The sequence below is a fragment of the Impatiens glandulifera genome, chromosome 5 (assembly GCF_907164915.1).
Source record: "Impatiens glandulifera chromosome 5, dImpGla2.1, whole genome shotgun sequence".
Taxonomy (NCBI): Eukaryota; Viridiplantae; Streptophyta; class Magnoliopsida; order Ericales; family Balsaminaceae; genus Impatiens; species Impatiens glandulifera.
In genome coordinates this window covers 46,217,969-46,231,346 of record NC_061866.1, presented here as the reverse complement: position 1 = coordinate 46,231,346, position 13,378 = coordinate 46,217,969, and the positions used below count along the sequence as shown (strand labels likewise).

Sequence of the window (13,378 nt, the reverse complement as noted above, 5' to 3'; positions counted from 1 at the left end):
TATTGAAAATAAAATTTATATTTTTCATTAAATAAAAGAAAACAAATTATTGAGAGAGAAAAATAATTAAAATGCGTGTTTATAGTGACATTTATAATAATTTTAAAAAAAGAATATTTATAATAATAAAAATTAAAGAGATAAATTATTAAGTGTTTTTTAATAATAAAAAATTAATATTTTTATTGAATGCGTTTTATTTAAGAGAGGGGGAATAAAATGTAATTAATAAGAAAAAAGAGAATATTATTAATAAATATAAAAGAGAAATAAATAAATAATGAGTCAGCATGTCTAATCAGTACTCCACGTCGTTCGCTGCCCCAATCGCTATAAATTTTTCGCTCCCCTATCATTACTCTAAAAACTCGGTCAATAATAAGTATTAATTGTCTACTCTAAGTCAGTAGGCACAAGCCCACAACAATTTGCCTTCACAAGAGCACAATCATACAAAAAAAAAAAAAAAAAAACAATTAAATAAATAAAATAAACTTTTAACTTATACATTTTATGATTTTAATTTTTTTATCAGAAAATTTAGGAGTTTATAAATTATTTTCTTAATAAATAATATTAACAAAAAATTGCACACAATAAACTGAATTTATATTTACATATTAAGAAAATATTATTTATACAGAAGATTAATATTGTAATTATATTTTTTCTAAATATTATTTATTTATTATTAATTTTATATTTAATTATATATATAATAATATTTACTCAATTACATAATTATATTCATGATCTACCATCTTGTTTTATAAGAAACGGATCAAATGTTTTTCAATTAAAATTGGATCCTTAGTTGGACATTTCAAATCGATTTAAATGTTCATCCATAATTATTATCATTTTTTAATTAAAACATTCTTATAACATTAAAATCATAATTATATATAACTTAGTGGAGACACAGAAATTTTGATATACAGACTCATTGCTCATAAATAAATATTAGTTTGAAAACAATGTCGTATAAATTGGATTTTAAAATAATTAAATTTCGAATTATTTTTAAATAAACTTAAATGTATACATAAATTATTATAATATAAAGATAAAATTTGTAAATATATATGGAATATTATATAGAGTTATATAAGTTAAGTTTAATATATATAGATATTAAATTAGATTTATAAAGAAAACTAATATGATATAATTACAAATATATTATTTTTATATTATAACATAAATAAACAATTAAATAGACTAGATGAAAAAAATAAATAATTAATCTTATTTTTATTTGTTTTTGCTGGATTAAACAAATGTTAACATAAAATTGGTCTGTGGCGTGTGACTATTGGCGGTCCTTACAACCGCCCATGCGGAAGCCGGCCCAAAGTCTGCTCAATGCGGAAGGCAGGCCCAAGGGCCCTGCCTCACTGGAATGTGAAGATCTTTCGCATGTTTGTAGTGGTAGTTGTAATATATTTAATATATCAAAGTTTACATTTCAATTAATTTGTTGTTATGTTCCTTGCCCCTATTAGAGGATTGTACAACACCAAGGAAGCATAAAATATTGGCGAAAAAGTTAATAGTAAAAGATGGGAAAGAATAGAGTTCGTGTTCCAATTTTGAATATAAAAGTGGCTCTAGTAAAGCACATATCCGGTCTAGTCTAAAACAGTTAAAAATAAAATTAAAAATTCTATAGGTATGTTTTGAACTTACACCCTAACAAAAATAAGTACAACTCTTTAAATAACTAGGCTAATAAGACTTTATATTTTAAATTTAACACCAAATTTGATAAGCGCGGGACATTCTTAACAATATAAGTTTACCGGATTACTGGGTCGAGAGTTGTGCTTAATTTAATTTAGATATATATGTGAGATTAAATGGGTATTTAGGTCGGACTGTTGGTTAACCCGTCCATAAATTTAAAACGGTTAAAAATAAAATTAAAAATACTATCACATTTTTACCGTAATATTTTTTCACAGTTTCTATATCATTACTCGTGCATTTCCACGGGTTACATTCTAGTTTAACTAAAAATTTGAAATAAATATTTTATTATTTTTTATTTGAAAATTATTTAAAAAAATATTTGTTATATTATTATTTTTATTATATATATATAAGAAATGATTATGTGAGAGAATTTGGTTAAAGAATTACTAGCATAATCTTCGCGGAAAAAATCAAATAATTTCTCTATTTTCTCTCTTTCCTCCCACTTTTACATTTTCAAAACAATAAAGGTGATGCCAAGTCATTCCTTCATCAAATTCCCTCTCTCTATTACTCCTCTATATATATATATATATTTGATTAAATATAAAATTAATAATAAAAAAAAACACAAAAATCTTATTCGGTATGAGTTTTTAAAAAACTCTATAAAAAAAACTCACACCATGTTATAAATCAAATTATTAAATTAATTACTTAAAATATTAAAATACCTTATATTTTAAATATATATATATATATACTTTAAGATATTTTATTAAAAATAATTATTATCTTTTCAAAATCATTACACATCATTCATTTTTTTTATAAATTTTTTTATAAAAACTCACTCCATAACATGACCTAAGACTAAGAGAAGTTATAATTACAAATTTAATTATTTGTGTAAATATTTTTTTTTAATATATATATAAATTCTTGTAAAATTTTAATATAATTATTTTTAAATCATACCAAATTTTTCATAATTTTTTTTATATTTGGTATAGATTGTGTTTATTACTTAATTAACTAATATATTTTTATTTTTCACATATATCAAAGTTCTTAGTCTTTTGAAGTTAGAAAGAAATAACTCAAATGATCAAAAGTAGAGAGAGAAGAACCCGAATTGTTTTTAATTTACTTCTAGTTGATTATCTTTTATAAAAGTTTAGAAAAATAAATTAATTAAGTAATACTCTCCACTCCACAAAACTGCTATAAATAAATAAAAAAAAAATTGATTAGGTAGTGAATGACTTGAATAATCTACATTTTTTTAAAAACAACCAATTTTTTTACTCTTCTATCTCTCCTCACCTTTATCATTTTTTTCAACAAGGGACGTGATAACCTCTTTATTCCCTCTTCTAATAACTCCTCGGAAAAATACTTTTTCTTTTTTTTCTTTCTTAAAGTTATTCCTAACTTACAATATTAAGAATGGACCCTTGGGCAGTAGCCCTCCACATGTACACTTCTTTCTAAAATTCTTTGAAATAGTGAATTCCTTATTGGAAGTTCTTTTATTATAAATCTCAACATTAATTTTAAGGAGGATTGATTTGAAACTTTTATATCAAAATGTGGACTAGGGTTCGGAATAGGTCAATCAATCCAAGTCTCAACCATGGTAAGGCGATGGTAAATCATAAGGCGGTCATTCAGATATTAGAAACAATATAAACAATTGATCCAGTAATTCATTTACTATGAGTTTTTTTTCAGTATATTTCATTACATTTCATTAATTTTTACTTTCCAAAATTCGATTGGAATCGAATTTAATTAAAAGAAATTATTAATAATTGTTTTCTGATTGACAAAAATGAGTTACGAGAATTTAACTAATTGTTTTAAGAATTAAATTTCAATTTCAAATAAAATTTAATTTAAATATGAAACTAATTTGTAAAAAATGTAAGTTTAATCCCTTAAAAGAAACATCAATAAAAGAAACATTGTATTTCAATTTTCATATCCCTATTAATATATTTTAAGTACTACTCAAACGAGTAAACATACTGCTCAAACTCAAACAATAAGATCTATTAATACTCATATCATAAACGGAAGCCATATAACACTAGTTATAGTTATGTTTAACATATACTTTAACATATACTTCATATAAACATACTTCTCTCACTAGTAAAAAAGAGTTTTACCCATTGGGTTAAAGACCAATAGCTATTTTAGTTTGAAAACCAATAGTTATTACCTTAATAATAGCCATTGGTTTTTATACCAATCGCGGCACCCCTTAGTTTTCTCTCTTGTATTTGTCTCTCTTCTAATGTTTCATTTCCCTTATGTTTTTCATTCACTTAAGTTAAGTTCAAGGTTGGCCGCCATACTTTAGGGTTTCAAGGTAAAGTCTATGAACAGTAGTATTTTAGGTTTCATTCTATCTCTTGTATTCTCTTGTAACTCCAGAGGGTTTATTTTAGTTGTCAAGGAACCATCGTCTGTCTTCTCGATTCCAAAACTATGGAAAAGAAGAACGACGGGATACCAGATTTGTTGGAGGTTTGTTTCGTAATATTCTCTTACTAACGGTTTTAAATCTTATTGTTCTATCATCATCTCAAAATCCTAACCTCTATCATTTTTATCAGTGAAAAACTTGATCTTTCACTAATTCATATATCATTCCAAATATTCTTTAATTTAATATACAGAAAGGGCAATTTATAGTAATGCCTGGTGTTGGAGGTTTTTGACGTCAACCGATTTTAAAATCCACGACTGTTGCTTCAACAACTGAAACGTAATACGCAAGCGAGGGAACAGACGGTTATGGCTGTAGTGACGGTGGATATGGAGAATCAGACTGATTCCAATGATACAACGACAGCGACAACATTATTTAAACTGCCTCCGGCGCCGCTTAAAAATAAACTCATCTCTCTTTATTCTTCTTTTTCTTCCGGAATATTTGAATTCTGCAGTGGTTGCTTCTTCGCACGGCTGAATGGATCTCTTCTAATCTAATCATCTTCCTATTGTTTTTTTAACTTTTCGTTTTACTTTTGCTTGAGAGCTATCATTTCAATGTTTTTTTACCGCAATTCTCCTTGTATGAATATAATTCAAACATAATGCTGAATTATGAATCAAGAAGCTGGACAGTTTGTTTATATGTCAATTTTCAGTTGTTTAACTAGGACTTTCCGCTAGTTGGTGAAGTATAGGTACACAAATCTCAAAAGCTATTGATCCAAAAATTTCTATATTCAAAAACTGATTTATGAAAACACCAACACAAAACAATTAATTTACCACTGCTTACATGAAATAATTTATATCTGAAATAATTCAAATATCTATAAATATAGATATGGGAATATGAATGAATCCTGAAATAAATAGATCTGATTATATGTATAAAGGTTCAAAGAACATAATCATATGTAATTCTTTCAGATTTATTTCTCCCATAGCCAAGAGAATATTAGTTGTAAGTTTCGTTCTTTGAACTTTTAATCGTATCCCCAAATCTATATCTACTATACCAGTTCTCTTTTAATTTGGTAAATTGCTAAATTTCTACTTTTTTCAATCTTATATTTTTTCATAGACAAAGTTTACCGATCTGTTTATCCCCAACATGTTTTATATTATACATATATTTTTTTTATTTTTCTATTCTACCTTACTTGTCCACCTTACCACCTTACCATTATGTATCAACATTTTTCAATATCTTTAATCATCATCATTATACACTACCATCCCTTTCAAAATACTCGTAATCAAGAAACATTACTTCCACATTAGTTTTTTATAGCAAGTAATATTGAACTAAACATTTAAAAAAAAAATATAGAACTAGTTATGTTTTAAGATTGTATAAAAATCCAAATTTACATTTCTTTTAGTTCATTCAAAATCTTCATAATTGTGGGTCTTAGATTTTTTGCTTAATTCACACAAATTATTTTCGTAACTTCAGTTGAACATCCATTATTCATCCATACCTTGTCTACGCCATGTTTTTTTATTTTATTTTATGGCTTCCTCTGATATGTGTTGAATTGATTTTTAAACTACATACTTAGCTCTTATGTGCGTTTCCAATTTCTTCAGTGCGTAATTTATTAAAATTTGAAGCATTAGAACTCAAAAATTGTATATGTCTGACTTATCCGTAGACTTTCTTGTAAGAATAATAAAATATATTATCAATTTTTATTTATTAAAAATAAATTAACATTTAATAAATGAAAATAAGTCGGACTTTTCCACTGGGCGATACTAAGAAGTAGTTTTTACTATGTCGTCTCCCATCACGATGGCCCCTCCAAAATTTATCAATTTTACTTGATTTGTCTAAAATTTAGGATATTTACAATATCTTAATGTTTTAAAAAATCTAACATAACATTTTCAGGCTTCAGATCACACATAACAAATCCCAAATTAATAAGGCATTGCAAACTCCCCTGTTAAAATTTCTACTAATCTGTCCCATCCTTCATTATGTAAATCTACAAAAATGAAAAATTATCATATTAATTTTCTATATTATTAATAAATTGAAAAATATAATTATATTACTTTTTTACCTTTTCTCCCAAGCTTAAAGTTAACAATATCATAACTAGAACGTTATTGTTTTGTCTATGAAAGTTTCTACAGAGGCGAAAACCATAACGTTTTAGTTCTTGAATTGCTGAATTCAAGCTTAGGAGAAAATCTAAAAAATAAAAAAGTAAATATAATTATATTTTCAGATTTATTAATAATATAGAAAATTAATATGATAATTTTTCATTTATAGATTTATATAATGAAGGATGGGACAGATTAGAAGAAATTTTAACAGGAATTGCAGAAGTTTGCAATGCCTTGTTAATTGGAGATTTGTTATGTGTGATCTGAAGCCTGACAATGTTGACAATGTTATGTTTGATAAAGTTTGATTTTTTAAAACATTAAGATATATAGTAAATATATATTAACACCTAAATTGCAGAAAAATGAAGTAAAACTAATTGACTTTAGAGGAGCTATCAAGATGGGAGACCCAATAGGAACAACAACATCCCAGTATCGCCCAGTGGAAGTCCCAGTATCGCCCAGTGGAAGTCCCAGTATCGCCCAGGGGAAGGTATGTTTGAATTACTTTCATTTATTAAATATTGATTTATTTTTAATAAATAGAAATTGATGATATATTTTATTATTTTTACAGCAAAATCCACAGATAAATCCGACATATATAGCTTTGGAGTAATGATGCTCCAAATTCTAATGAAGTTCGACACCGAAGAAATCGGTATCGCACCACAAAGCTCAACTAAGCATGTAAGCAAAAAATCAAATCAACACATTTCAGTGGAAGCAAGAAATTCGACAAAACATGTGGTAAACAAGGCATGGATGGATAATGGATGTTCTACAGAAGCAGCGAAAAAAATATCAATTCTTGCAAAACGATGTGTGAATCCGATAGTAAAATTCAGGCCGACTATAATGGAGATTTTGAATGAATTCAAAGAAATGTAATGTTTAGAAACATACTACTTTCCATAAATACTAGTTCATATAAAAAAACTACTGTTGAAACAATGTTTATCTGCTATTGTAGATATAGATCTTGCTATTGTAGATATAGATCTGGGGATATGTGTAAAGGTTCAAAGAAAGAAACTCACAACTGAGATCCTCTGGGCTATAGGAGAAATAGATCTGATATATGAATAAAGGTTGAAAGATCAAAACTTTAAACTAAGATTCACTAGGCTATTATGGGAGAAATAGATATAATGGTTCAAAGAAAGAAACTTACAACTAATATAATCTTGGCTATAGGAGAAATAGATCTGATTATATATATATATATATATATATATATATATATATAATGGTTCAAAGAACGAAACTTACAACTAATATAATCTTGGCTATAGGAGAAATAGATCTGATTATGTGTTTAAAGGTTCAAAGAAACAAAACTTACAACCAATATTATCTTGGCTAATAGATCTGATTATATGTATAAAGGTTCAAAGAACGAAACTTTCAAAGAAATAGATCTGATTATATGTATAAAGGTTCAAAGAACGAAACTTTCAACTAATATTATCTTGCCTATAGGAGAAATAGATCTGAAAGAAATAGATCTGATTATATGTATAAAGGTTCAAAGAACGAAACTTACAACCAATATTATCTTGGCTAATTGATCAATATTATCTTGGCTAATTGATCTGATTATATGTATAAAGGTTCAAAGAAAGAAAGAAAGAAACTTACAAATATGTTTCTCTGGGCTATAGGAGATATATAGATCCGAGTACATGAGTGAATCCTGAAAGAAATAGATCTGATGATGATTATATGTATGAAGCTTCAAAGAAAGAAAGAAAGAAACTTACACATACTATTCTCCGGGCTATTGGAGATATAGATCCGAGTACATGAATGAATCCTTAAAGAAATAGATCTGATGATGATTATATGTATGAAGCTTCAAAGAAAAGAAAGAAGGAAAGAAGTAAACTTACACATAAGATTATCCAGGCTATAGGATATATGAATCCTCAAAGAAAAGGTTTGAACTTTGGGAGAGAACCATCTAGGGTTATGAGAGATGAATATCAGAGAGAGAGAGAGAGAGAGAGAGAGAGAGAGAGAAAAGAGCAGTTTGAGTTTGACCACCATATATCATAAACTGCTTTTTATATAATAATAATAATAGAGCCCGAGATAATGCATTGCAAAAATAAAATAAAATATATATCCAGTTGTACAGCACTTACATAATTGTAATCTAATCGAGGTTCATATTGGAAAATTAAATATTAATAAAGATGTACAGCCATTTAATGTTGATAGATAAAAGATAATTCAAAATGCAACATTTTAGGTTTAATTATTTCTTTGACCAAATTATTTAAGTTTTTAATAATTTTAATTATTATAATATTTTATATATAAATAAAAATTTAATTTTAAATTCATTTTTTATTTTAATTAATAAATTTCAAGATTACAAAATAAACATATCAACCATTAGGTAAAATTTATAAAAAAAAAAAAATGTCATTATCAACCTAAAAGTTTGGATTTTTATAATTTTTGTTCATTTTTTTTTTATTTCTCTAAAATTTCAGTATTTATAAAATATTTATATGTCAAAATCATATATAGGTAGCATTGGCTTCCATAACATGTCAAAATCATAATTTTCCCCCTGTATAATAGATGGATGTTTGTATGGCGGTATAATACTTTCCAACTATATTTTTCAGCAAAAGAAACAGGATGGATGGATGAATCAATCAAAATTTAGGATTTAGTTTTTATAACAAATAAATTAACCTCGAGGTGCAGGGAGGCAAACACTATCAAGAGTAGGCAGGCACTCCAAGACACTTGATCAACATTTCTTTTAAGCAAATTCTAGTTTATAATCGAATTTCATAAACAAAAAACTAATGAAATTTCAGGAACTATCCTAATAATAAAAAATACTCTTAGTAAGTGAATTACCCGATCAGATCAATTGTGTATGATTTCCTCATAGATGACCGCCTTATTATTTACCATGGTTGAGACTTCAATCGATTGGCCCGAACCCTGGTCCCCATTTTGATCTGAAAGTTTCAAAACAATTATCCTTGAATTAAATACTTACGGAATGGATACTTTCAAGAATCATGTACCTGAAATAGAGAATAACACCGTGATGATCGAATCAGGATTGGATTAGTCCAAGTTTGAGCCTGCAGTAACTATGGAACATGAGTGATTCACGATTTTAGAACTGTTCACATGAAAAATAAAATGTTTGTATTGAAAAAAGATAACGACTTTCCATTGGCAGTGTGGTTACATATGAATCTAGAAAGCAGTTGCATTAAGATATATATAAAAAAAAAAAAACAATCTTGAATTAGAGCTTACATGAGCCAGCCAAAGATGTTGGTTTCACCCAATTAGCAAAACCAATATCCAATACATATTAAAATCTAGCATATTAAAACAATTAAAAACATTATTGTCTCCAATTCAATCCCCACGCACTACTAACCTCGTATAGAGAATAAACCATGGTTGACAAAAAAAAACATTAAAAATAGCTAGATATTATATATTGAATGAAGATTCCAACTCAGATGAATTTCAACAACTGTTTTGAAGGAACTTCAACTTGTAAATCAAAACATTCTTTTCAAAACTCAAGATTTGTATGAAAAAGTAGTGTGTAAGCCCTTTAAGTTTTGGAGGCAAAGAACTGTGACAGGACTAAAAACAAATGTTTTGAAGGAACTTGTAAATCAAAACATATTGTAAACTTAAGATTTGTGTGGAAAAGAAGTTTAATTAATTAGGTAGCACTGATTTGGCTGAAAAAAGAATGGAGCAAACATCTGAATGAATGATGAGAAACAAACTTTCCTTAATATTCAAAAACAATTTCTGCTTTAAATGGGTTTCTATCCAGGTATAAAAGTGGGTCTAACTAAACTAATAAGATTCATGCTTAGATTAGGTTAGGTTGGGTATCAATTCAATAATTTTGGTTTGGTCAGGAAAGAAGGTATTGAATCTGACAAATATTTGAACTAAGTAAGGTACAAACAAAACTTAAAGAACTTACGAGTCTTATTAGATCGAATCCCTAGAATCTGCATCACCCAATCCACCGATCTTTGTATTCATCAAAGTATTATTAGATCAAATGGGGATACGAGCATATAGAAAGGGAAAAAGCTGAACCCTAGAATCTGCATCACCCAATCCACCGATCTTTGTATTCATCAACGTCTCAGATCAATTGGGGATACAGAGAGAGAGAAAAAAAAAGTTGAGCCCTTGAATGAATCAATTCGGTAGTAGAAGGGGAAGAAGATGTAGAGTTGTTGCGTGGAGGGAGAGGAAAAGCTGCGACCTTTTAGAGAGATACATTTTCCAAAACGTTTTGTGAAACAACACAGTTTAACCTTCTATTTTATTTTTACCGAGGACTCTTCCATCTCTTTCCCTTGTTATAATTTGACCCTTTTTCTTTTCCCTCAAACTCTAGCTGGGTTGAAATCAGTATTGGCCTAATCTCTTGGGCTGGGCTCAGCCAGAAATAATAAAAAAAAAATTATTTATTTTTAATAACTAAAACTATGTATTATTTAATTTTATACTTTAATTTCAATAAATTAGTTATGCATTTTTTTTATAATTAATTCGGTATCTTAGTTTGAGATTATTTACAAACCATACTAATTATCTTTTTTTTTTTTTAATATTATAATAATTATTAAATAGATCAAATATTATTCTTTTTTAATTATATATATATATATATATATATATATATTAATATTATAGTATAAGATATTATATATTAGATTATGCTATAAGATATTATTCTAATATATTTTATATTTTGATAGAGAGTTAAGAATCACACTATATTAATAAATAAATAAAAAGGCAAACAATCAAAATATATTATATTCTCAACAAGAAGTAAAAAAACACATCACATCCTTCTATATCTCTTCATAGAAGACAAAGAAATTCCAACTTTGTTTCTCACATCTTAGAAACTCAACCAACTTAAATCGTTTTCACTATAATGACTTAGCTAGAGTATGGATGTAGGGAGAGTTCTTAAAGAGAATATCAATAGCTCAAAAGTTATTATAGTTGCGAACATAATACAAGTTAGTGCAAATTTTAAAAAAAAAATTAAATAGATGGTTATACATTATATAATTTTAAAAAATGAATATATATAATACGATAATATAAAGCAATCCAACCACCAATCTCAATCATTTGTTACTGATATTTTATCTCTCGACAAACCAAACATCAATCTCAATCATTTATTACTGATATTTTATCTCTCGACAAACCAAACATCAATCTCAATCGACCTCACAATCCAATGTTACTCTCTTATCCCGCGTTAAATCAACCACCGTTTATTTATTACCGGTCTCTTATCCACACATATAATTTACTTAAATTTGTATTTGTAAAGATCCGAACTCTTGTCTCAACTGTGAAATATGTCATTTTAATTATCAGACCACTTATGATTTATGTGTTTATTTATAATTTTGTATATGCATTTTTTGTTTTTATACATATAAAATTTTGATTTTTTGTTTTTTTAAATAAAATTCACAAACAACACTAACACTAGAACATTTTTATTAATTAGTTAAAACAATTTTTTCAATATAAAACTATTATTTATCATTTTTTTTTTGTTAAATATAAAATATAAATAAATAATTAAAAATATTAATTTATTTTTAACTATTTTTTAGTTAGAAAATATTAGTTACCCCTCAATATAAATGGTTGACAAATAATTAAAAATAATAATTTATTTTATTTAAATATATCTCAAATTAAGTTTTAAATAGATTTATATATAATATAATTTTAAAAAATAGTCGATATATATATATATATATATATATATATATATATATATATATATATATATATAAATAATATAGTATAATAATTTAAAATAATTAATACCAATAAAATTATTGATATATATAAATATTTAATAAAAGTCAATGGTGATTACATTCAACTTTAAATCTCATTTGCTAATGATAAATGTAAATCCAAAAGTGAGATATAAATTTTAGGCTGGTCACTTAACACTTCATCTCTAAATGAGAGGAAAAAATATGTCAAAATAAATGATTGGTTATTATATCATTATATATGATTTGGAAGTTTCATTTCCTTGTATAGTCAAGTAACTAATTCTGTTTATAATTCTAAATCTATACATAAAAATATCAAGATAATGTGTATTAGAAGTGGATTGAAGAAGAAAACTACGATCGAATTCTCTGAACAGCATAATTAAAACACATTTGTACGGGAATCTTAAACCTAATACATGAAGAAGCCAAAAACATGGTGAACAGTAAGAAGAAAACATAATCGGAACACATTTGTACGGGTAACTTAAACCTAATAATTGAAGAAGCCAAAAACATGGTGAACAGTAAGAAGTAACATAATTAAAACACATTTGTGCGGGAATCTTAAACCTAATACTTGAAGAAGCCAAAAACATTGTGAACAGTAAGAAGAAAACATAATTAAAACACATTTGTACGAGAAACTTAAACCTAATACTTGAAGAAGCCAAAACATGGATCAACTTGAAGAAGCCAAAACATGGATCAAATCTACCTAAAGGTAAGAGATCGTACCTGCGTGAAGTCAAGTTGAAACCGAAAAGACAGGGAGATGAAACTGAAAAGACAGAGAAGAACAGAAAACCTAAAAATTAATAATTAGTGATAAGAGATGAATTGAACAGATCTAAGAGTCAAGTCGAAGAACAGAAAACAGTAAATAAAACCTTCTATCAACAGAACATATCTCATAAATGAACTAAAATCTAAATGAAGACATGTTCGTAGAACAGAACGTGCGACAGGGTGCAAATCAAATGTAGAACTAATGAAAATAGATTAATTAATTAGTTTAACCAATGCAATTCAAGTATACAATCAAATCTAACTAAAGAAATCAAAAATAGAACTCAAATGTAGAACATCTACAAAGATGATGAACATCAGATCTTGTTTAAAATTTTCTAAAACTCGCACGCAATGCAATTACAATCAAATCTAACTAAAGAAATCAAAAATCAAAAGTAGAACTCAAATGTAGAACATCT

The 13,378-nt window shown here is 26.6% G+C and overlaps 1 long non-coding RNA gene across 1 annotated transcript; it reads right to left on the bottom strand.

The window, feature by feature from the left end:
- Nucleotides 1-7,611: 7,611 nt before the first annotated feature.
- LOC124940352 lies at nucleotides 7,612-8,322 on the bottom strand. Its single transcript, XR_007099456.1, has 2 exons — nucleotides 8,214-8,322; nucleotides 7,612-8,017 (listed from the first exon to the last, which is right to left on the bottom strand). It is a non-coding gene; the product is annotated as an uncharacterized LOC124940352 (long non-coding RNA).
- Between the last annotated feature and the right edge of the window lie 5,056 nt (nucleotides 8,323-13,378).